The sequence below is a fragment of the Amblyomma americanum genome, chromosome 1 (assembly GCF_052857255.1).
Source record: "Amblyomma americanum isolate KBUSLIRL-KWMA chromosome 1, ASM5285725v1, whole genome shotgun sequence".
NCBI lineage: Eukaryota > Metazoa > Arthropoda > Arachnida > Ixodida > Ixodidae > Amblyomma > Amblyomma americanum.
Genome location: NC_135497.1, coordinates 204,073,562 through 204,098,226, shown reverse-complemented (window position 1 = coordinate 204,098,226; position 24,665 = coordinate 204,073,562). Strand labels below are relative to the sequence as shown.

At 44.5% G+C, this 24,665-nt stretch overlaps 2 protein-coding genes across 2 annotated transcripts in view; one reads left to right on the top strand and one right to left on the bottom strand.

The window, feature by feature from the left end:
* Positions 1-22,723, top strand: part of LOC144114519 (uncharacterized) — a 184,717-nt gene extending 161,994 nt beyond the window's left edge. The window contains exons 5-9 of the mRNA XM_077648316.1: positions 9,352-9,476; positions 13,780-13,945; positions 14,008-14,221; positions 17,618-17,702; positions 21,160-22,723. The gene's annotated coding sequence lies outside the window, so the exon portion shown is untranslated. The remainder of the gene's footprint in view (positions 1-9,351; positions 9,477-13,779; positions 13,946-14,007; positions 14,222-17,617; positions 17,703-21,159) is intronic.
* Positions 1-24,342, bottom strand: part of LOC144114518 (pancreatic lipase-related protein 2-like) — a 47,747-nt gene extending 23,405 nt beyond the window's left edge. The window contains exon 1 of the mRNA XM_077648314.1: positions 23,919-24,342. The gene's annotated coding sequence lies outside the window, so the exon portion shown is untranslated. The remainder of the gene's footprint in view (positions 1-23,918) is intronic.
* Positions 24,343-24,665: the final 323 nt, after the last annotated feature.

Genomic DNA, 24,665 nt, shown 5'->3' with positions numbered 1-24,665 from the left:
GATGCTTGAGAGCCAGCCGCAATGCTGTGGAAGCTATTAGCTCAATCGCATCAGTTCCACTCCATTGACAGAAGTTGTGAGATGGATTGCAGTAGTACTGCAGCCCATAAGTTCTAGACGAAATTTAATAGTCTCTCGTTAGCATCAGCATGCTCTTAGATTGGGGGCATCCACCCGGTATATGGGTGGCTACTGCTCTATAGAATTGTTTTATTTTCTCCGAGTCCTACTATTTTCCGTTTCTTTCTGGTGTCTGTGCTCAAAGCCTCCACTCTCCTAAATAGTAAAGCAGCTCTGTTCTTAATCCTCTTGGATTGCACCAATTGCAATAAAAATAGAAGCCTTACTCTGTATGTTGAGCCTTTGTGACGGTACTATCAGCAATGAATGAAACACCAATAAGAGATCTCAAGTATGCATGAAACAAGTCACTTCTATCTGTCAAGAAAGGTTTAATCACAAGTGCACATCTAGTAATACAGCAAAAGTCAGAGAAAAATGGTATAAGCATCAGATGACATGTGCTTGTAGTCAACACAAATGTTTTCAAGAGTTAAGCAAGCCACATGTCACACAGATTTCCGGGAAGTAGCTCTTAAATTATAGCATGTTTTGCAGACACAAGGTGTTCACCTATAACATGAATTGCAAAGCTGTCCATTCCAAGACACGTCATGTCAGTTACAACAGTCCTTTGTGAAAACTTCCTTACCACATAGGCATTGAAATGTTCATCAAAGTACAATGTTTCAAGCTTTTGCAAGATGAAAAGCAAGCACCTGCTTGCAGAATAAATGCCAGTGAGCAGGGCAAAAGTGGGCAAATCTGAAGACACGTCTGTAACTATGATGCTACCAGCAGCATATGCAGTACCAGTATGACAGACTGATTTGAGAGAAAAAATCTCTTTGGTGCTCATACCATTTGCAGAAATGCAGTCTTTCGCATCCAAGGGCAAATCTTCAAAGATGACAGATTTTCATCCCACTGTGTGCTCTAATGTATCACTCTCGGAGCATGACTGCAGATACATCTCATAGATTTGGTGCCGGCTTGAAAGAGTAAGCATCATATTCTTAAAGCACTCTAGCTTTTGGGCCAAGTCCTTAAAGTACTGATGTTTTGCTTCATACCGCATGGCCCAAACATTGACAAGTGGACCATACATCATGTATTTTGGGTAGTGAATCAAAAAGTGCAACTTGCAAGGTACAGCTACAGATGGAAAAATTCCCTTGAAATCTACACAGAAACATGTAATGAGGCGCTCAAGGTAGGAAATATGCTCCACCTTTACCTGTCTGCTCATAATTATGTCAACTATTCTTCTTAAAAGAAGGTATGCAGTTCCCACACCTCTTGTCTTCTTGGAACCAACTCACCCACATAGAATGGTAGGCATCGAAACAAGCAATAAACTTGGGAGGCACTTCCTTTGATGGTCTTTTTTCGCAGCATAGCCATTGAATCCAATTCAGGCTTATTGTGCCTATCACTCTGAGGGTAGGAAAATCCAGCAATGGCCGAGTTTTCAAGTGTTCTATTGTGAAAAGCCCATCTTTCACAAGACAAGAAATGGCTAGCTTCAGGAAAAATGGAAGGACACCTTCATGCAAATCATGCATAACATCAGGAGGAAGGTGCTGGGAAGGCTGGAAACCTGAAAAGTGCACACCGCAGTCGCTGTGCACTCCATACAGAGACAAGGGGCTCAGTCCATGAGAAATCAAGCTGAGATGCTGGTCATGTACTGCTGGTGTTCTTTCAACAAAGTCTGATGGCCGGTGTTTTCTAGATATTTCATCACGCAGTGCCATGCTGTGCCAGCATTTTCTACCATGTCTAAAACTGCATTTAAAGCCACCAAGCCTGTGTAAGGAAAGATTGTCACCAGTAACAAAAAACACGGATCTTATTCTGACTTCTCCATTGATAACAATTCCGACAGTTTCAAGGGAAGCTATTTCGTTACGTAGAGGCTTCAGTATCTCATTTAATCCATACTTGGCCACAAGGGTTTCTTTAGCAAGCACTGCCAAGTGGATAGATGACGGCCATGACCTTGCATCGACTGGAGCATTCACAACAGTGTAATAAACTGCCATTACCCTGTGCCTGCCACGCGTGCTTCCAAGAGGATCACAGACCTCGAACTCATCGGCATAAAGTTGAAGGCAAATTTTTCGTGTATCTCCTTGGAAGAAGGCATGTTGTCAAAATGCACTCCCATCAAACACATCAACAAGGTAATCTCCTTGCTTTGATTGATGTCTGGAACATGCATCAGCCAAGGACTTTTGGAGTGAGTACTCCACAACTTTCAGTACTGGGACATAACTGTAGGTTTCCTGTTTTCCACTTGAGTCCGTATCAAGAGAAATAGTCTCAGCTGAAACAAATGGCAGAACATGTTTCCAGTACTTTCGACGCTAGTGTTCAATCAGGAGACGTTGTAAATCAGTTTCAATAAAAGAAATGATGTTTCTGGAGGTGCCCTCAGATGCCGTAGATAAGAAATTGTCTGAAAATGATTTCAGGTACATAAAAAAATCAGTTGATATATCTTGGAGTGTTGTACCTGGCAGCCACTTTCCCTCCTTCCATTTCAGCTGGAGGAGGGCAAACCGCTTGAAAAAATCTGGATGTTCACTAAATGCAGCACCTGCCTTGGTATGGTCAGCTTCTGCACAGTTAGGGTCACTGTTGCTTTTGACGTCACCACTGTCTTCCACCCTTGCTTGCAAGTGGAACCCGAGATCCTTATTACTGAAGCTGTCCAAATGATGCCTTGACACATGTTTCCGGTGTGCTCCATATGCTCTAAATGTCTTCAGGCATCCCTGCAGACCGCATAGCCAGTTCCTTTCATGGTCATGCGCTGCATGGAAGTGTCGAAAGAGTGATCTCAGTGTCACCTCTCTCTTCCGACATCTGTGGCACTGAAAGAAGCGCATTCCGGGCATCTGAAAAGTATCAAGAGGCATATATACCATAATTAATCTGCAAGTTTAATTAATGCCTAATTCCAAAGTAGCAAACAACCAAATCGAACACATGAAGTATGGCACTAAGAGGTACTAAGGAACTGTTCTCATATTCTGAGGCTCTAATCCTTAAGTCATGGTGCTAAGCACCTCTCATATTGCTAGAGGTAGTACTGTAACAGCATGCGCATCCTCATGGCCGCCACAGGATTAGGGGTTTGGTCTAGCAATCATGGTAATAGCCTCCAGACATATCAGCAGCAACCATGGCTTTTTAAAGCATGATGAGTTTCTGCATGAATTAAAGGCAAGCCACGTGATGCTCTCCACTAATATTCCCTCTGTTTCAGTGCGAGGTCGGGGCACATTAAAGAACCCCACCCAGTCTAAATTGTACCAGAGCCTTCCATTGTGGCAACCCCATAGATAATTTGCTGCTTTGGGATGTTAAAACCCCCAATTCACAATTTACAATTCTTTAACTCCCAGTGCTCAGAAAGCCAGAACGATAGCATCAGACACACAGCCCCAAATTGCTGCTGCCCAAGCAGCAGAAATTCCGTGTTTGGCAAAGCATATATTTTTCATTTTTATGACTGCCGGTGATTGCTGACGGCATTCTGAACAACTATTTGAGTGTGCGCCCCCTACAAGCAACTAGGAACATTAAGTAACAACACCCTAATTTAATGCGCAATATGCAGCGTCTTGTTGCATGAAAATTCACTTCTACAGCTGCTAGTTCATTTCATAAAACACCTAACCATATTTCTTGATAAAAGGAGCCAGCGCACTTCTATGCACAGTCAAAAAAAAAAGAAGGTTAACGCTCAGTCACAGGTTGCTGCAGAGGAACTAATTTCCCCGTGCTTGCGGGTTGCTTCAGAGCTGGTCAGAGTAGTAGAAAAATATCTTCACTTAACCTCTCTCTAGTTCATGCTAGAATCTCAACTATTGAGAATCAGTGACTCATCATGAAATTAAGTTATTTTACTGCAGGCGCAATTGGATTTCAGGTGACGCCCAGTTTTCTTAAATTTAATCACTCGGGGCCCTTCAATATGGCTAGTATGCATGAGCAAAAAATTCGGCAGACACACTTAAGACTGCTTACATGTGAGAATGGAAAGCATTAAAGTGCTCAGTCATGCTATGTTGCAGAGTGACTGAGTGATGGCTGTGACTGAGCCATGATTAGGCATACTTTGTTCAAACTCAACACACATTACATTATGTTACTTGTAAAGTGCTGAGTCAAGCTGCATTGCAGAATGAGTCATGGGTCAAGATTATGACACAAGGACTTTGTACGAACTCTATACACCTTTAATTACTTGTAAAGTGCTCATCATATGCTGCAGAACGACTTAGTCATGGCTTTCATTGGTCATAGTACGTACATTTCATCATAACTATACAGACTATCGCAACCCTAAACGTGCACTATGCGAAGGCTGCTTGTTAAAGGGGGGTCGCCATGCAATGCTACCGACGACGCAGATTTATAATTCTGCTCGGCCTAGGAAAGTACATAAACCAAACCTGGTACTGAAAAAGCAGGACTGCCGTATACCATCTCTGCGTCAAATTCCAGCGCGAATAAGCGGGCGATTTAAGCGGCAGAATCATTTTACGGTGCGTGTTTAGCGTTGCAATAGTTTGTACATGTTCGATACATATTTGTTGTGACACCGTACACCGGCGTACTGCATCATCCGAAGTTCGTGCCATAGACGACGGCGGACGGCGAATTTTCGTGCCATGGACGGCGACGGACGGCGGCTTTTGTGTATAATTGGACATATAATATGCCTCTGTATTAAAAAAAAAAGCGAGTAGGAGATGCGCCCTCCATGCGGGATTTGATCCCCGCGAGCGATGTACTCTGCGTGTCGAAGTGTGATGGGGGAAATTTCAACAAGAAATGATACTTACCGCCGACGGTACGCTCTGAAGTTTCATGCAGCAAGCGCGGGGCCCTTCTTGCGGTATCTTACGATGCTTACAGTCTTGCTGGGCTTGCCGTTAGTATCTCAAGTTACAATCATAGTCACGCCAAGAGACTGCCAGCGCTATCCCCATGCAAGGCACGGTGCAAGCCGAATTCAGAACTATATAACCTATCAGTGTTTGTGGATCGTAAATATGTACGTTTCTCGTCCACATTGTATTTCGCCGCCATAGGTAAGTTGCTTTATTTTACATGGAATAAAGGCTAAAATAAGAAAATCAAATAAAGTTTTGCATTTTGGTGGAAAATGCAGGAGCTGAAAGCAATTGCTCACCGCTCGCGACGACTGGGTGCAGCGTCGTCTGCTTCAGAGCACAAGCAGACGCCAGACGCCGCTACTGCGCGTGTTCGTTCACGCGTGCTTCTACCGTATGAGCCTCAAAAAAACAATCCTTATTGATAGCGTACAGAGATGGATAACTCGGCAGGCGTACGCTTTTTGTGCACTAGAATAAAAGCAGTGAAAGATCGCACGCGGCCAAGTCGTTTTTTTTTTTCGCAGCTGTGGCGTTCAACAATGACGTTGACGCATGCTGGCGCCGCGGAGCGCCGAGTTCGAATTCTGACGGAGTATCGCCAGTATCGCGCTGCCCGGACGTGACTCAGCAAGCGCGGTTGGTACGCTGCAGGGCTGCAGCTCAAATGGGCAGTTGCCAGTTGCTTCGGAGCTCAAGATGGCGTGCGACGAAGGTGCGGTTTGTTTGTTGCGGGTGGGCGACGATGGCCCTCGGAGAAAGTTGAAGCTGGCTGGGCGTAGTCTACGAGATCTGAAAGCCGCCATCAATGCCTGCGGTATCCTGGCTGGAGATGTTGACATTGGCGTCGGCCGCCTTGTTTGATATTCGTTTGTTTGATATTCATCAAGGGTAATGAAAACCACCAGTAAACGCTTGTTGCACGCTGTCTGTTGCTTTCTCATTGTGCAGAGGTTAAATTGACTTAACGTGAGTCAGGATGGAAGCTGATTGTACACACACGACAAATCGCGAAGAAACGGGAAGGAGCCCAAGATGGCAGGCGCGCTTGCTTCTTTTCCGGCGCATCGTTCGCTGATTGTGAAACGTAATGATTATAACAGGCGCAAGGGCACCAGAGTATGCGCATCATCTCGCAGGGACTGTTTTTGCTTTCCACAGAAATTTCATATGTGCCGTTTCGTGCAGTCGCAAATACTCGATCGCACTAGTATATAGGCATGGTTTCATTTTGTTTGGTGGCGTCTTTGGGCCTAACCCCATGCGGCTTTGAGTTGCGGCCGGATTGAGACAAATCGGGCCGCAACTGTTGACATCTGGCTCACCGAATTAGAGCGATTCCACGTTGAACAGCCAGATGTCATAAGTTGCGGCCCGATTTGTCTCAATCCGGCCTCAACTCAGGGCCGCATGGGGTAGGGCCCAAAGACGCCACCAAACAGAACGAAACCATGCACGCCAGTGCGCAAGTCTTTACGACTCCGCGTAAACTTCAAGTATATAATTATATATGTAATCGCGCACTTGAAGTGTACGAGGAGAATTTTTGGAGATAAATTTGCCCTTACAAGTAAAAAATGTTGTGTCAAATGTCCCTTTTAAAGAGGCCCTGTTGCAATTGTATTATTTTTATGCTGTTGTGGCTAGCACTCCCCTTGCTCAGCTAGCTGCAAGGTGATTAACTGTGGCATCATGACATTGTCTTTGAAGGGCATTTACCGCGTCCTGAAGTGGGTGTTTGAGTATTTGTAGTAATGTCCGAGAACCTGATTTACTTATTTATTCATGTTACCTTCAAAGGTCCACACAGGGAAGGGTAGTTGGGCAGCGGGAGTGGGGCTGTATGTTCAGTAGGCACGATATTCTTAGGAATTGCTCCTCAAAATTACCTAAAATGAAAATTCAACAGCGAGTGCTTCGCGCCATCGTGTTCATTATTGAGTTTTATTGGAAAAAGAGACTTGCAGGCTGGATTACTGTCACATCCGTCCGAAGAAAGTGCCGGGTAATAGTTTTGCTGTGCAGATATCTGCGCACGCAGCCACTGCCCTACACCTCCCCATGGTGGGGCTTCGCTGCCTGGAAAAAATTAACAATCGGTGCTTTCAGGGGCAGATTTGTAGCTAGCTTTGGAGATGGCAGGTGAAAATCGAGGGGGGAGGGGAGGGGCGGTTTGTTTTGCGCAATGCGTTTCTTAAACTGCCTTTGTAGAAAAACGGGGCTTTTCATGGTTTTGCCATAAAATGTCTTACTAAGGGCAATGAGGGAGCCCCACCTCTAAAAAAGAAAAAGTCATGCCTGGTTGTTTCGCATGCTACTGCTGGGACTTGTCTTTTACTAAGTTCGGCAATAATGCACAGGGGTGCTGTTTCTTTTTGCTTGTATTTTTTTTTTCATGCCTTCCACTATTTCTAATTTCAGAAGTTTAAAAACGTACCAATCTCTTGTTTGCTTTTTGGGCTGCTCTACATGTGGAGGTGTGCACCTTGGAGATGTTGAAGAGCCCAAAAAGCGAAGGGATGGCATTTTTTTCAGTAGTGCTCTGCATTTCCCCACACACCAGGCTGACACAATGATGGAACATGTTCTTGGCTGCATAGGGTAGAAGGATGCCTGCCACTCGGCGGCAACCAAATTCTCCCCTTTTCCTCGACTTTGCAAGCACGAAGTTTGCAGGTGCCTTGATTCATTTTGCACCCCCCTTCAGGGAGCACTTGTGTTGCACATTTACTGTGTTATTGAGGTCAGAACGTGCACTTCACACATGTTGCTCTACTATGGAAAAGAAATGTGAGGTACATGCCACTCAGTAGTGTGCTTTTTAGCCAAAAGTACAGATTAATTCTGATGATGAGTTATTTTAGGCACCCTAGAAATTCAGCATAATTTCACCAAATTGCAAATGATACATGGTAGATGTATGGAAATGTAGGACTGTGCAGCTACCAAACTCTATTGTTCTTTTGTTTTGTTCTTTTTCAATAAGCAGTTGACATCAATGAAGCACCCATGGGTTCAATGTTGAGAAATCCAGCTATCAAATGAGCTCTGCATTTTTTTAAATCGGTCTGCTGGTGTAGTTTGGAGCAAAAACAGGAAATGTGGTGACTTAACTTGGTTATTTTATAGTATTTATTGTTGGACTAGTGAGCATGCATTCACTGTTGTGTGTAGGGCTAAGAAATCATACAAAGAATAATAAATGGAAAAAATTTACTTTGTATCACACACTTCTGTCCCATCACTTGTATTGTTTATTTTCCTGGTGCCACGCCATCATAACTTTGCATTTTTGTCATGAACATATGCCTGGATTTCAGAGACCAAATATAGGTTTATTATTATGATGTCTTGCAGAGGCTGCCGAATATTAAAAAAAGGAAAGCTTGGAACGGTGCTTTTATTTCCTAATTCTAAAGTGAGGAGCAATTTGATGTTTCAGAGTGAGTAATAAAGAGAATCAGTAACAATGTTACATTTACACAGTATTGCCGAGCTTACAGTTTTGATCATCCTCTAGTGACCGATATGTTGTACCCGGTTTACTTTACAAACTTTCTCAAGTCATCCTTGTTTTTACATTCTGCGCAGCCCCTAGACAGAAATTTCAATGATTATGTTGACCTCATGGATGATAATGATGAAGTGCCTGACAAGGCTGTTGATCGGGTTGTGGTAAGCAGCCTACTGGCACATGGATCAAAACAGAGAAGGTATATTAATGCATGTTGCTCTTGCTATTTTTTGCTGCACTGTGCAATAGAAGGGACGTTTAGAATGACCAGTAGTACCCTTACCAAAGCAATGCACAAAGCTTCAGAACTAAAGAACCAAGCCTGATGAAAGGCAAGGAAGTGTGAATAAAAGCAAGTTCGCTTAAAGCTGGAACCAATAATAGCCCATGTCTGGTGCTGTTATTTTGCAACCAAGCGATGAAAAACTGAACTGCCGTGTTAGCTGTCATATTTTATATAGTCCCACAAAAAACTAACTCTGCGTTAAAAGTACTCTGAAGACAGCATTTGTGTTTGTCTTAAAATGAAGATACTTTTGTGGTAGTATCAGTTTTTCAGCCTCACAGGTTCATGCCAGGAAAATTTGAGAAGTGTGGTCCTGAATAGTACATTACCATACATAGTCACTTTCTGCGTGGCAGTGTGGCATGCACAAACAAAATCTCGTCCTAATGTCTCTTACATATTGCATCTTTTAGTGTCATTTGGTCGAACTGGAAGCTAGCAGATGGAACTCTGGATGCATGCAGCATTATGATTGGCACCTATTTCCTTTTGCACGTATTTTACTCCCACATTAACTGCACCACTGTTGCATAAGCCAAAATAAAAGTCACTAACTCCTGTTCTTTGAATATATTTTTCAGGCAGGTACATCAAGTGCACCTAGCAGTATGACGTCTAGGGCACCTAGTCCAATCCCTATGACATCAAGTGTACTTAGCCCTGCAGACTTGTCTTCGGAAGAGCTCAACTTCATCTTAACGAAAAGGTAAATCAGGGTTGCTTGATATGGTGCTGTACTAAAATAGGGAGGAAATATCTGCTTTAGCATGACATTATTTAGCAGCGGAAAGTTTTTTGTTTTTCAGTCTGCGAAGCAGACATTTATACATTGACCTGTTTGGGTTATGAACTTATTGATTTGATTTTGGAAGGGCCCACATGATTAGGTTTCTAAGCAGTATTTCAGTAATTTATATGCATTGGCGAGGACAAGGAAAAAGTGAGGGGTGGCAGCAACAGTGAAAATTGTGATTCATTTTCTTGAGAAGCTGAAGCGAAGGCTGTGTTCTGATAATGCAACCCATCAAGAGCCTCCTACTACAAATGGATGTATGAAGCTCTCACGATAGCATCATCCAGAGGACAAAAAGCTGGGCAGTTGGTTTGAATTGTGATGTTCTAACAACACTGAAAATGACAGACCAAGAAAGATGCAAATCAATGCAGTGCTAATAATTGAATGGAATCCTTTAAGAAAGAACTGTGTTTATGTAAAGGCTACACATGGAAAGAGGATAAGCAACAAACACTTCCAGAAGTTAAAAAGATGACAATAAAATGGTTTGAACAGATACCAGTGTGACATGTTGTACTTGCCCCAGCTCTTCAAACACGGAGTTCCAAGATGGCAGGCAAAACGTACAGTCGGAGCCAATCAGTCATGCCTTGCAAGCACAGATTTCAGGGCTGCACACTCATTTTTAGGCAGGCTCACTGGAGCCTTTGCCTTACACGGTTCCCCGTCTTCCAGGATAAAAAATGCTTCTACCACTTCAAGTGACACTTGGTTTTGGCTTCCGTATAGTACAAGCATGCCTTTCAAATCACATTGACAACCCCCGCAGTCCCAGCATCGCAGAACGTGATTAGAGCAAGGCAGTTTGCCCAGGGAATGCAGGTGTGTTCTTTCAGGTGTGTATTCTACGCCCAGTTTGCCCTGTGTATGTTTTACCACAGGAAAGAGGAATTTTATACACTACCCCTTTTGTGCATGGCAAAACCTCTTCATGACGAATACTGCATTCGCTCCTGGTATCCTCCAAATTGCTCAGTTGCTTGACTGCTGGACTTATTTTTTTCACCTTATCTTCTGCTTTGAAAACGACTTGAACCTCATACCTGTTGCCAATCTTGTTAAGTGGTGTGAAACCCCGTGAACATGTGCGATGACAGCAGATAAGGTGAAAAGGGATATGTCCAGCGGTTGGCAAGCGGCTGAGCAATATAGATGACGACACGAGGAGCAGGTGCAGTATTCGTCACAAAGCTGCTTTTTTGCCATGCAGGGAAGGGGTAGTGTATGAAATTCCTCTTTGCTGTGACAAGACATACACAGGGTAAACTGGGTGTTGTGTAAGTACACACCTGAAAGAATGCCTGCATTCCCTGGGCAAACTGCCTAGCTAGCTAATCATGTCACTCAGTGATGGACCACAGGGGTTGTTAACCAGATTTGAAAGGCACACGGATACTGTACAGAAGACGGAACCAAGTGTCACTTGAAGTGGTAGAAGCATTTTCTATCCTGGTAGATGGGGGAACTGTGTATGGCAAAGGCTTCAGTGAACCTGCATAAAAATCGAGCACAGCCCTGTAATCTGTCCTTGCAAGGCATAACTCACTGATTCTGACTGCGTTTTTCCTGCAGTCTTCACTTTGTGATTACACTGATATCTGTTTAAACATTTTTATTGCCATCTTTTTCATTGCATGTGCCGTTTTTCAGCTGGAGCCTATAAAACATTTATTTCTAAAGAAAGATTCAGTTATTAGCCTGCGCTCTGTTGCCTTCCCTCTTTCTTGGTCTGTCATCTTTTGTGCTGTTACAGTATGGCAGATTGCATCATGCCTTCCAAGAACTTAATTCCCTCTCCTCACTATTTTATTTTTCACACCATTCCACTGTGAATATCTTAACAAGATTTTTACAGAACATTCTGAACACTTTCATATTAAATGCCTCGTTGGTGTGAAATCTGTTTTGAGTCCACGGTTCTACTATATGCAATTAATGGGTCATTGGGCACACTAAGCCTCTAGTATGAAGGCATTGCTGTTTTTCGAGCCATGATGCAATTGCTGACAAAGTGTTTCATTCTTTTTCCCTGTTTGTTTTTCATTGCTTTAGTTCTCAGTTCGCACAACTTTTTTCTCTAGGTGAGGGGGGGGGGGGGGGGGGGCTTTTTTTTTTAAACTAAGATATACCAATCTCCTCTCTTTAGCCAAAAAGATGACGATGGGAAAAGTGTTTCTCTCCCGAATTTCAGCTTTTTGCATGAAGGACAAGACAGCCCCATTGGTTCCTATGCAACAAGAATTGTTGATGCTATGTACCAAGAGATGCTAAAGCACACATTGTAAGCGTGATGGCATTGTCTTTCGTTAGCATTTCAGTATTTTAATATGTCTGTTCTATTACTCATTTATTTTATTGGGAATCATAATTTGCAGGTACCCTTCAAAAAGTTTTTCCAGAAAGTAGGATGTTCACTTGTGCAGTGCTACCCACACCTAGCTGATACATGTGGTAGTGGGCATGTATTTTGCGTTGCAACTTTTAGGTTATTTTGTTCTATGTGATACAAGCTGATGGCAGGGCACCTTCTTCTGTTTCAAGTACAAGTAGACATCTAATTGCCAGAAATGTTCTGTAAATTCTGTAATTCTGTAAGCAACGCCCGCAGCACATTTCTCAAAAGGGTGTGCATTCTTTGTTTGACATTCTGTTTTCTCTGTATTGGCTAGGTTTGATTATGTGACAGTGATGTGCGAGATTTTGGGGAGCAGAAAAAAAAAACAGGATTTAAGTACTAAGGTTATGAACAGCTAGTAACTCTCAGCGACTCTGCTTAACAAAAGAAGGAAAGCCTTCTGGTTTAGCTTTTGAATCTGTCATAGCTTTTCTGCACTGTGTGTAGTCACACAGTGCAGGAAGGCTTTGATGGACAGATTCAAAAGCTAAGTCAGGTAGGCTTTCCTTCTTTGTTTAAGCTCAGCCGCTGAGGAGTTACTGAAAAAGGTTGATGCTCAGTCCCACAGAGTTGCTCAGGATCTGAAGCCTGCTGCTATCAATTGGTACAAAGTTCCTATGGTCTTTTCTGCTCCCTGAAAACTCTCTTGGTCAAATGTTTAGGGGAATCCCCCAAGGTGGAGTAGATTTGTAATAAGGGAGTAATTACACATTGACATTCACCCGAGCGCAGCCATATGGCTACAAAGGATACAGCTTTCTCAGAAACTTTGTAGTTAAAGAAAAATTCGTCCTCGTCGAGGAAAGCTGTTTAGCTTTCCTTTGTAGCCATGTGGCTGCGCTCGGGTGGATGTCAATGAGTAATTACACCCTAATTGAAAACTCCCTTATCACTGCACCCGCCACACGGTTGAATCTGCTAGTAGAGAAAATAGATTGTCAAATGAAGCATGCAAATCCTTTTGTGAAGTGTGTTACAAGGTTCATTCATAGAATTATGTTGTGTGGGAAAGAGTATATTGGCCAGTTGGACTGAAGTATCAGTGACTGCGGCTAAGAGGAAATATCGTTGAAAATTGTACAGGTTCACATTTGCCGAGTCAGTGTCAGGACTGCGGGAAGTAAGAACAGAAAATAAGTGAAGCAAGGCCTCAAGATGTTAGTACTGTAAGCGGAAGTAAGGAAGACTCACGCCTGCACGAGATCTGATAGAGCCGCACTATATCAGAAAAAGTGAGAGATCCTCTTTTGGCACTCCATCATTGATTATACACAAAATTGAAAATAAGTTGTTCAGTATGTTCCAAGAAATTCATGATTGACGTGTACTTTCCTTAGCATTACTCATGTTCTGCCACGTGCTTATATACTTGTTTTTCTTCCTCTCCCATCCCTCCAGCCTCTCCTCAAAGTTATATAATCAGCCACTTGTGGAATGTATAGAGTTGCAAGTAGCATATGTCCTCTCGTCCCTCCTTTGTGCGGTCCTTTTTTTCTGCTTGATATTGAGTGATTTAAACACTTCTTACATGTCACCATCATTCAATTGTCGAAACTGAAATGGCATAAAGATAGAAACTAAATTACTAATTATTCAGCAGTTGCAGGGTGATCCATGTATACTAATGTGTAACGCATCATTTGAAAGACATATAAGCAAAAATTCTGCCCCTGTACTACATTTTAAAGAACACCAGGTAGTCCAACTTATTCCTATATATGTTGCTTTTGTACGTTTAACCCCACAATTTATTTAAAAGGGAGACGTATGCATTAGCAAAAATCAGTTGTACATGTTTGCACGTTTATTACATTCCAGGCTTCGTGGATCATGGTGATTCGCCTCTAAAAATGAGCGATGCAAGCTTGCATCGGACAGAGTTGTTAAGAACCGACTGAAGTATGGAAGCAGTGTGGAAAAAAGGCTGTCTGCTGTTGACGATAACGGGGCTGACTTGCAACATGGCACTATTGGGTGCACCTTGGTGAGTGATTGAAACTTAATCGTTCTGCATTTTTATTTATTTTAGTGTTATATTTAATGCAGGCACAGAGTTTGGCTCCTTGTGGACAAGACTCCCACAGCCTCGGGCTTCATGAAGCTTGGCTTGTGGCTTAGTTTAAGAAGCCAAACCGAGACACTGCTCAAATGCGCTTCAGACTGGAGTTAACACACGCGTACGGCACGCATGAAGCAGCTGGCCAGCATGGCGGTAGCAGCAGCTCTCGAGAAGTTTCCGTATTTTATGCACATTGAGTGGGTGAGTACATCAGAGCATGTGTGCAATTTATGAAGGATTGAGTACCTTGGAAGCAGCTGCCTTCATTGTGCACATTAGTGTTCAACACATTAGAATGAAATCACCGCTCTACATGGAATCAGGGCCAGATAACATCACTGTCACAAAATTATTTCTTGTGCACAGTTTGCAGGGTTTCTTCGGTGAACTGTAGTCAAAATTCCCTGTGTCTTCTAAGGCCTGCAGTGATTCTAATGTCATTGTACAAAAATAAACTGAAGAAAGACGTTCTGGTGGGCTAGTTAGTTCATAATGAAGAGAATGAGTGCAAACTGCGCGAACAAGACGGGACGTAAGGCACACAAAAGGACACAAAGCACAGACTTCCAACTAATTTAATTTGAGAAAACACACGGTTTATAAGGCCCATGAACGTAACAAGAAAAACACTATCGCCATAGGGCTCGATGATAAAAAACAGCAGAATTTTACAGGACAATCAGAGCCGTTGTGAAACACAAACATGCCCTTCTAAAAACTCCATCTGTTGTGTCGATAGCGGTAACGAGAGCGAGCTAACACAGTCGCCACCCATTTTGGCAATCAGGAACGATTCGATAACCTCTCTGTTTTGCTGCGTGCATTAGAGAGGAAAGCGGTTTTGTCCAGGTAAGGAACGCAGTTGCGGCTGTCACAGCTTTTGCAATGCAATGGTAGATTGGTGCCTATGCTGATGTGCATCAACCTTTTATGCTTCAGGGCTCCCTTATTGAAACACTGGCCAATTTGGCCGATGTAAACCTGTCCGCAAGATAGAGGTATCTGGTAGATAACCTCGGAGGCACACGTGGTGAATTTGGTCTGATTTTTCTTGCACTACCTGCGTTCTTGTTTTTGTTTTCTTCTGAGAGCAGGAGACATACTTTTTTCAGCTTACAAGGCGCCGAAAACATGACACGTATTCTGTATTTACCTGCCACCTCAGGGCGGCTTGCTCGATGGAGCCTTCGGTTACAAGAATTTGATGTCACCATCGTGCAAAAGTCCGGCCAGAAACACAGTGATGCTGACTGTCTCTCCCGTGCTCCTATTCCCTGCCCCACGGACGAGTCCGACGATGATTCCGCTTTTCTAGGTGCTGTGACCACATCCACCCTTGCCCGCCAACAGAGGGACGACTTCGAACTGCTGCCCCTCATCAAGTACCTCGAAAGGAACCGCTCCATCACCACCTGACTCTTCAAGCGCGTACTGTCATCGTTTTGCTTGCACGATGGTGTCCTCTACAAAAAGAACTACGGCCCAACGGACACTGTTTATCTGCTTGTAGTGCCTACAACGCTTCGTGACGAAGTTCTGCGTGCGTGCCACGACGACCTTTCCTCGAGCCACCTCGAGTTTTCCCGCATGTTAGCGCGCATACGCCAGAAGTACTACTGGCTCAGGCTTGCTGCGGTTGTCCACCACTACATGCGAACCTGTCGTGAGTGTCAGCGCCGGAAGACGCCACCGACTAAACCAGCCGGGCTCCTGCAGCCTATCGATCTCCCGCGCCTCCCATTTCAACAGGTCGGCATGGCCCATTGCCGGCGTCTTCCATGGGTAACCGGTATGTTGCTGTTGCCACTGACTATCTTAGCCGCTACTGTGAGACCAAGGCCCTTTCCCGTGGCACCGCCGCTGAAGTTGTACATTTTTTCATTCACAACATTGTGCTTCGTCATGGAGCCCCAACAGTCGTATTAACTGACAAGAGCACTGCGTTTACGTCGGCACTTACGAGCAAGGTGCTTCGACTCAGTGGCACCAGCCATCGCAAGACTACAGCTTACCATCCGCAAACGAACGGACTGACTGAGCGGCTTAACAAGACAATTGCCGACATGCTTTCTATGCATGTCGACGATGACCATGCGAACTGGGACTGGATACTGCCTTACATCACGTTCGCGTACAACACTACGCTCCACGAAATGACACGCTTCACTCCGTTCTATTTGGTGCACGGTCGCGAAGTCTTGACCATGCTGGACACCATGCTTCTTCCGGATCCTACTCCCTCTTCTGTCGTGGACGCTGAACAATTTGTTCGTGATGCCGAAGCCACTCTCGAAGTTGCTCGACAGCGAATCTGGTGCCAACAACAATGCGACACCGAGTGCTACAACCTCTGCCGCAGGGAGGTGATTCACATACTTGGTGACCAAGTCTGGGTATGGAGTCCGATCCATTTACGAGGGCTGTCTGAGAAGCTTCTTTGCCGTTACTTTGGTCCATACCAGGTGTTACGCCGCCTCAGCGTGGTGACCTACGAGGTGCTCCCTCAAGGAACTGTCCAGTCGTCTCAACTGACGTCCTAAGTAGCCCACGTGTTGCGAATGAAGCCGTATTACTCCCGTTAGCCCTTTTACACGAAGACACTCGCGCCGCTACCTGGAAGCCTTACGTATGTTTTTTCCCCCCTCGCGTGTGGCATCAAGTCGATGCCTCTTGGAAGGGAGGGGGCCAGTGCCACATTGCTGACATTCTGCCGGCACCACCTGGTAGCCGAACCTGTCTCCCAGCGCGTGGCTGAAAGTCTTCTTTCTCTCGAATGTGCGGGGCTGTTCGGCAAGCCTTGCCCCAGTAAACAGTTGTGCTTCCCGCATCCTGTGACGTTTGTCGGTGACAGTATGTCACTGTTTCATACTTGCATTGAGTTGTTTATGTAGTAATAATTGTAGTATTAGTTGTTATGTAGTATGAACTGAAAGATTTATCAAGGGAAAGGTGATTACAGCATATTTATTTTGAGGTTATTTTGATTATTTTTGTGCGCTGAAGGTTGATACAACTGCACTCAAATACCCAGGTGCATACAGTAGATCGGGATCAAAATGCTGACCTGGTCCATCCCCTGTCAATGCAGCATTACGACCACAAATTTCAGGCTGCTCTGCCATTGGGGTTAGCTTTTGCATGAATTTATCTTTTGATCTCCTGCATATCTGGTAGCTTACCCTTGCTTTGATAAACATGCTGGAGAAGACCATTACATTAAACTTTAATTATGCCGGCAATTCACATACTGATGTGAGCAAAAATAAAAATCCGCATCTTTACGCTCTGTATCACATTTAATACGCTATACATTGCAGGGTTAAATTACCTGTGAAATTAATGTAGGCTAGCCAACATTTCCAGCTATAGACCTCCAACTGTGTTGTCATAAACTTACTGTGGAGTCCTTTACATTGCTGCATTGAATGAAATTTGAGTTTATTGCTTGCCTAGTTTTCAAAACAGCATATGTTTTCAAAGCTCTAAAGATATACCAGTGTAGGTAGAATGCAATTTGACCTGCTTGCATAATTTTAGTAGCTCTATGTCATATGCACTACCAAATTTACATTGCCTTTCGTAAATGTTTTTCTCCAGGCATTCAAGCTACACGTGTACTCCACCTATTAGGCAAACCAAAATCAACCAGCCTGGAGCAATGAATTTGCTGTTCATTCCTTTGGCAAGTTTCCATTAAGTACAGTTGCAGCTTCATAAGGGGAATGCGCCTGCCGCTGGTGTTATTTCCCCTTGGCATAACGTTCCAGCTATCAATGATAAAAAGACCACTGTGAAAAAAAAAAGCTGCCACCTGTCCCCTTAACATAAAGAAGGATTTATTTTTGTCATCATTACAGATTTAGAAAAAGGGGAGAATGAAAGTTATTACCACTTCAGAAGGTTTATAGCCCCTGTACAGTAAGCAGTGTTATGCTACGGCACCTCTTCTCATTTTGTACATCTGATTAGTAACAACTAGTATAAGGTAAAATGACGTGGCAACAAGCTCTTTCTGTGCTATGAATTGAGTTGCTCTTCCAGACTCACTGCATCGTAAGGGTGGACAGCTGAACCATTGTTTTCAATCAATTTGTAGTTCTGTTGTCTAGTTGGTGCCTGAATGCTTGAGAAAAGTATCGGCAAGAGTAAGAAATTCATCCGACAGTTTACTGTACACATAATGACGCAACATAGCATAGTGGGCGAGTTGGTATCGCATCTTCCGATTGCGGTTTTCCGATTAAAACAGTTAGTTGTAAGTCAGCGCTTGTCCGTGTCTCCTTTTCTGGTCCTTCATGTTAGTTGTGCTGTTTCGTTTCTTAAGACACATAATGATGTCCTGTGCAGCCAGCATTTGTGACTGCCCCTGAATGCATCCTTATGCCACCATATCTTCTGGAAGGGATAAGAAGAGCAATTGGGTAGCTCAGTTTTTTGCTGAATCATCTACGAAAGAACTCTGAGGAAGGAAGTTTGGTTTTATGCGGTTCAACGACCCAAAGCAACTATGGCCATGAGGAACACTATAGTGGAGGCCTCTGGAGGATTTTTCTCTCTGGATGTTCTTGAACGTTCACTGACACCTCACAGTACACAAACCTCTAGCATTTCACCTCCGTCGAATGGTGACCGCCCCTATTCAGAATCAAACCCGCGCCTTTCAGGTCAGCGCCGAGCACCATATCAACTGAGCCACCGCAGCGGCATGCTAGGAAGGTAGTGAGCCTGGAAATATTCTGCTCCTCTTGTGCATATTCTTGAAGCTGTTCAAATGTGGCGGCTGTAGATGCCAGAGATGTTAGGAAGGTTAGCACTTTTTTGGCCTTTAAAGGTTTTGCAAACGTTGCATAGAATTGAAAACATGCTTTTTGTTCTATGTTTGGAGTATTTGTGTAAGCAGTGCCAGTGCTCGCAGGGATTCAAATGTCAGTTATACAGTTACAATGAATCTGAGGTGATGAATAGCTGGCCATGCAATTGTGAACATTGTAGCTTCACCCAACTTTTCTCATCTTCCTCATTGTGCTTGTGTAGTTTGGCTTGCAGTTTATTCTGCACCCACGAACACAGTTGTTAGTTGCAGTTGCAAAATTGCCTTTTCTGGTAAAGAAAACCATCCATGTTCCTTTTATGATCAATTGGGTCTGTCACTAACATGTTATTATTCTGAACTACTAATATCGTCGAAACAACAGTGGTCCTCTTGAACGGGCTGATGGGTAATGGGTAACAGCCAGTGCTTGCTTACTTTTTACAGCTTTCAGAGGGGCACTAAAATTGTGTCCTGATAATAAACTTTGACACATCTCTAACCAATTGGTTAGGTTGGTTAGAGATGTGTTGCAACTAAAAACTGTGTTCGTGGGTGCAGAATAAACCGCAAGCCAAACTACACAAGCACAATGAGGAAGATGAGAAAACTCGGGTGATGCTACAATGTTCACAATTGCATGGTCAGCTATTCACCACCTCAGACTCATTGTAACAGTATAACTGATGTCTGAATCCCTGCAAGCACTGGCACTGCTTACACAAATACTCCAAACATAGAACAAAAAACATGCTTTCTATTCTATGCAATCTTTGCAAAATCATTAAAGGCCAGAAACAGTGCTAACCTTCCTAACATCTCTGGCATCTACAGCCACCACATTTGAACAGATTGAAGAAAAGTGTGCACGAAAGGAGCAGAATATTTCCAGGCTCACTACCTTCCTAGCAAGCTGCTGCGATGGCTCAGTTGATATGGTGCTCGGCGCTGACCCGAAAGGCGCGGGTTTTATCCCGAACAGGGGTGGTCGCATTTCGATGGAGGTGGAGTGCTAGAGGTTTGTGTACAGTGGTGTCAGTGAACGTTCAAGAACCTCAGCTGGTTGAAATCATCCAGAGGCCTCCACTATGGCGATCCTCATATCCACAGTTGCTTCGGGACTTTGAACCGCATAAAACCAAACTTCTTTCCTAGCAGAGTTTCTTCATAGCTTATTCATCAAAAAAGTGAGCTTCCCGATTGCGGCTTGCTGGCTGCACAGGGCATCATTATGTGTACAGTAAACTGTCAGATGAATTTGCCGATACTTGTTTCGGAGGCGGCTCGGCTCCTTCTTCAGGGGTGACTGGGGCCAGTAGCTAGCGTCTTTAAGTGTGCATGGAGGGGAGCAGGAAGTCGAAAGAAGGAAAGTGCTGATGCGAAAGGCGCGGGGGATGGGGGGAGGGGTTAAGGCCATGAGTCATGTCTGACTCTGTGGAGGCAGTCAGTGGCAACTTGTCTTGTTTGAGCTGTAGAGCGAAGTCCCTGTGCATATTCTGCGGGCAGGTTTCCTGTTCGGGTAGTTTGAATGTGCCAGGATTCGAGTAAGAGCATTTTTTTGGTAATTCGTTTCTGTTCCGAGGATGCTGTTTCGTCAGAGTTGATTCTGTGGTCTGAATCTTAGGAGTATTTGGCTACAGGATTTCGTTTCCTTGCGAAGTCGCGGATGTCACTCAGGATAAAAAAAGAGAGCAAAATATTGATACATGTTGCATCGCCTATACCCTTGTGCAAAAATTTTTGATCTAGCATGTGTATCACAAGAGATATCGGTGATTAAAAACAGCCTCCACCTTTTCCCTCTCAGTTCGCTGAGCAAGAAACAAAAGATTACACACTGGAACCACACTGCCCAAGAAAACACCACCTAGCCATTCCAGCTCTTCTTATTGCACTAACTCTCCTGCCACAGTTAGACAATACAGCAGAGGGCCGAAATGAAGATGCCGTAATCTGCTGCCAGCCATTCACCCAGTCTTCACTGCGATTTTTGGCAAGCCATTGACAGCCCTTACTGCTGACAGCATGCGCTCTACACGACCTGTTGTGCAAGGTGCCATGCGAAAAACTGCCACTGCAGGCCGCTGCGAGACATTAAAGCGAGTTTTAAAAAAAATTATATGTAAATTTTCGGCTAACTTCTGATGACTTGTACATGGCGCACACTCATTGGCATTTATTCTATATAATGCACGCATTTGATAGTCACTTTCTGAACCGCATTTCAGGGACCCTAAGTGCTGCCGACAGTACGTGTAAGATCACAATAATTGTGAACAAGTAATTCAGTAATTGTCGAATGGATCATCTTTTTCTTTTTTTTGTGCAGGATGCCGAGGAAGCAGTACCTTGCGTCACCCCATGCTAGCATTCTCTGGAGGTGATCTGGAACAGGCAGATGACTTGTCCCTGTATGTGGAGGGACGCAAGCTTATGCAAGTCATCGACACTCCAGCTGCCATAACTGCCATCATGGCAGCTTTCTGGCTTTTAACATACCCAAGCGGTGCTTACAACTTCCTGTGCATCATAGAGCATTTGTTCTTTGGAGTTACAATTTCAAAGCCTAGACACAGTGCAAAGCGCTTTATAGCTATGCACAGAAAGGAATTTTAAGTTCGTTTTTGCTGGGGAGGGGGTTGATAGCTTTATCAGCAGCCACATTTATGGCTGCATGGAGATGGATAGGATAGGATAAGATAAACATCATTGCTCGTTTCTATACACTTGAGAGTTCAGACGTCATCTTTATCTTGCGATGTCTTCGCCCTCTTCAGTGGGTGGAGCCCATATTCCAGGGCCCCATTGGATCTGGCAGCTTTCACAGCATGTTGTACAAGCCTTCGTTGGAAGGCTGGATTGTGGCTGGAAAGCGCTTGCTCCCACTGCTCCCGACACGGTTCTTTCTGATTAAGGAAACTAATTGTCTTTGCACTCCCACGTTGTGTGATACACCGTGGGTCTGCCTTTGCATTTGGGGCACATGTCCCTGTACTGTGTTGGATACATCTTATTTAAAATGAAAAGATTAGCTAGGGTTTCTGTTTGGAGCCTCCTCCATATGACCGCTTCTTCCTGAATCAGGCTAGAGTGCGGTTCTGGAATCTTTTCTTTACCCCCCTATAGTAGTTGGTGATTTCTGAGGGGGCATTACTTTTTCTGAGGCCCCCTCCGGGCTGAGCGGATGAGAGGCTCGGTTCGTGTAAGCTCGAGCGGTCTCATTGGCCCTGAGGTTTCCCCATACTTCCGCATGTCTGGGTACCCAGAAAATAACATGCCTATATCGCCTAGCCTTTTTTTCGGAGCCACTTGTGCTAGGACTTGTCTTGCACATTCACCTATCCTTCCTTTCATATAGTTCCTGCACACCTCTTTCGAGTCCGTAGGATGGTTAAAGATTTTCTGATCCGGTTGCCTTCAGCGATCGCTAGAGCAACTGTGAGTTCCTCACCCTCATCAGCCGTTCCGTTTTTAATGGATGCGCTAGCAAATTCTGTGCCCTCCCAGTTGAGTGCTACCGCTGCCGTTCTCATGTCTCTTCCTCTATATCTGGACGCGTCCGCATATACTGTATTTTCTTTGACCGCCAGTTTCTCTTCTATGTATTTTGCTCTCGCCTTTTTCCTAGCCGGGTGTAGGTTTGGGTCCATGTTTTTGGGGAGTGAGCAGTCTGATAGTGGCTCTGATGTTGTTAGGGATGTCTGCTTCCTTTTCTAGTATTCTTTTTAATTTGTATCCCAACTTTTCTAGGATTCTTCTGCCACTTCTTGTTTACACCAGCCTTTCCGTTTGCATCTCTCCAAGGAAGATCTCTCCAAGCAGTGCTTTTTTATATGTGTGCACTTGTGTATCGCAATAAATGTTGAATATTTGTACCATGGTGTCATTTCCAACTGAATGCATCCTTTCTGCAAGTGCATGCCGCCCCTCATCTCCTATGAAAATCGGTGGACATATCTCATAGGTAAGCTACATTAAGTATTAAGGCATATAGACACTGTTATTTGCTTGAAATTCTACAAGATGTCTTTTATATATCACCGCGGAGCCCATTGTGCGGTACACAGACTAGCTTCCCGAGCAGACGATAAGAACTGGTGAAAAACATGGTCGTAGGTGTCGAGACTGCATGATATGGACGCTCCCGCAGCATGCGTCGACTACTTCGTACTGCGCTTGGCATTTCCGTAGACCACATGACGTGTATCAACAGAGGGCTGCCGTCTAGACTATTACAGAAAGGAGCGCATGTTAGATTTGCGAATTTATATTGCGCGTGCAAAAATGCAATGCACGGCACACTATCGTTCAGGTTATGTTCAGACAACACATATATTACCTGTTTTAGCTTGTATTATTATCACTTCCTGTAGAAATATTCTCTTCGAGATGTAACATTTCGCAGAAATTAAGGATTATTTTCCCAGTTATAACCTGTAATGCTCCAATGCCAATTTTCGCTAGGTAAAAGAAGCTTTAGAAACATTCATTCCGAATTTAACTTGCAAGTAGGCGAGTAAAATGGTTTCACAAGCTCAAATGTGCCACTGTTGTGCAAATATATTTACTACTAGTAGCTGCATGCTCAACCTTGAGCTGTCATTCTTCCGCGGAAACGCGTAAAGGCGCGCTCACATTGGCGGGAAAACGCGCAACGCAGGACGTTTTCCGCGTGCCGCTTCCCGCACAAGCCGGTTTTTCTCCCGCGGACAGCCTGCTGTGCCGTCCCGCAGAGCGATGGGAAGGCGCGCTCACATTAGCGGGAAAACGCGCAACGCAGAACGTTTTCCGCGCGCCGCTTCCCGCACAAGCCGGTTTTTCTTCCGCGGACAGCCTGCTGTGCCGTCCCGCAGAGCGATGGGTCCGGTATGGGTCCGACGCGTATTCATTGAAACTAATTGCGCACTGAAACTGAAGTATCAGTCCCGGAAAATTATGAAAGTTACTGGAAAGGTTTAAAAACACATTCTCGTATTACAAATTTGTGTGTCGATTATTCTGTCCAGCGCTATTAGCAGGGCAGAACAGAAGGTAGCACTCTTGGCGCCGATTTTCAAAACATTTACAATGATACACATCGTTTCTTACCTTAGTTGTGCCTTGCGCTAAACATGGATTCTGCAGTGAAGTCCTCGGAGCACTTCTTGCTACACTGCAGAATAAGCTCTGAAGCACAAAAAGTGGGGCGAATTGCACACTTTTCACTGCTGCAGGGTAACTGCCTCCTAGTAGAACGTCCGGGATTGTCAAATGCTACGACATCATGGCCGCCCGTATACTCTGTCTCCCTGATTCATGACCCGCGTTTGCTTGACGTGAGAAAGGTAAAAGAGTTGCGAATTGCGCGCTGCGAATGCCCATATATACACGCCTACATCAGCCTGCATCTCTCGATCGTGCCCGATGTCTGTTGCTCTTGACATGAATCCATGCGGGCAAGGATGTACGTTTCTGCGCTGCCGTGTCTTCCACATCGAGATTAGAGCTGCATGCATAAGCGAATCAATGCGTGCATGCTACTACAGCCCGATGCCTGAGCGAACGGGGCAAATTGCGTTAGCGTTTCCTCTATTTTTTTTTGTTTCTTGCGTATTGTTTCCTCAGTTCTCACACCTTTGTGTACACAGTGAATTTTCGTAACGCAACCTTCGGTCATAGCACACTCAGGTGCCCTGGAGGTTGGCCCCCCCCTCCCACCGCTCCTCGCGTGACCTACATATCTGCCGTGCTTTGCTTTCTCGATGTAGTACGTCCCACTTTGCAGGCCTTTGTACTTATTTGTACGCGCAGCCTTAACATGCTGGCACTGGATTGAGGGATTTTTTAACAGGCCTA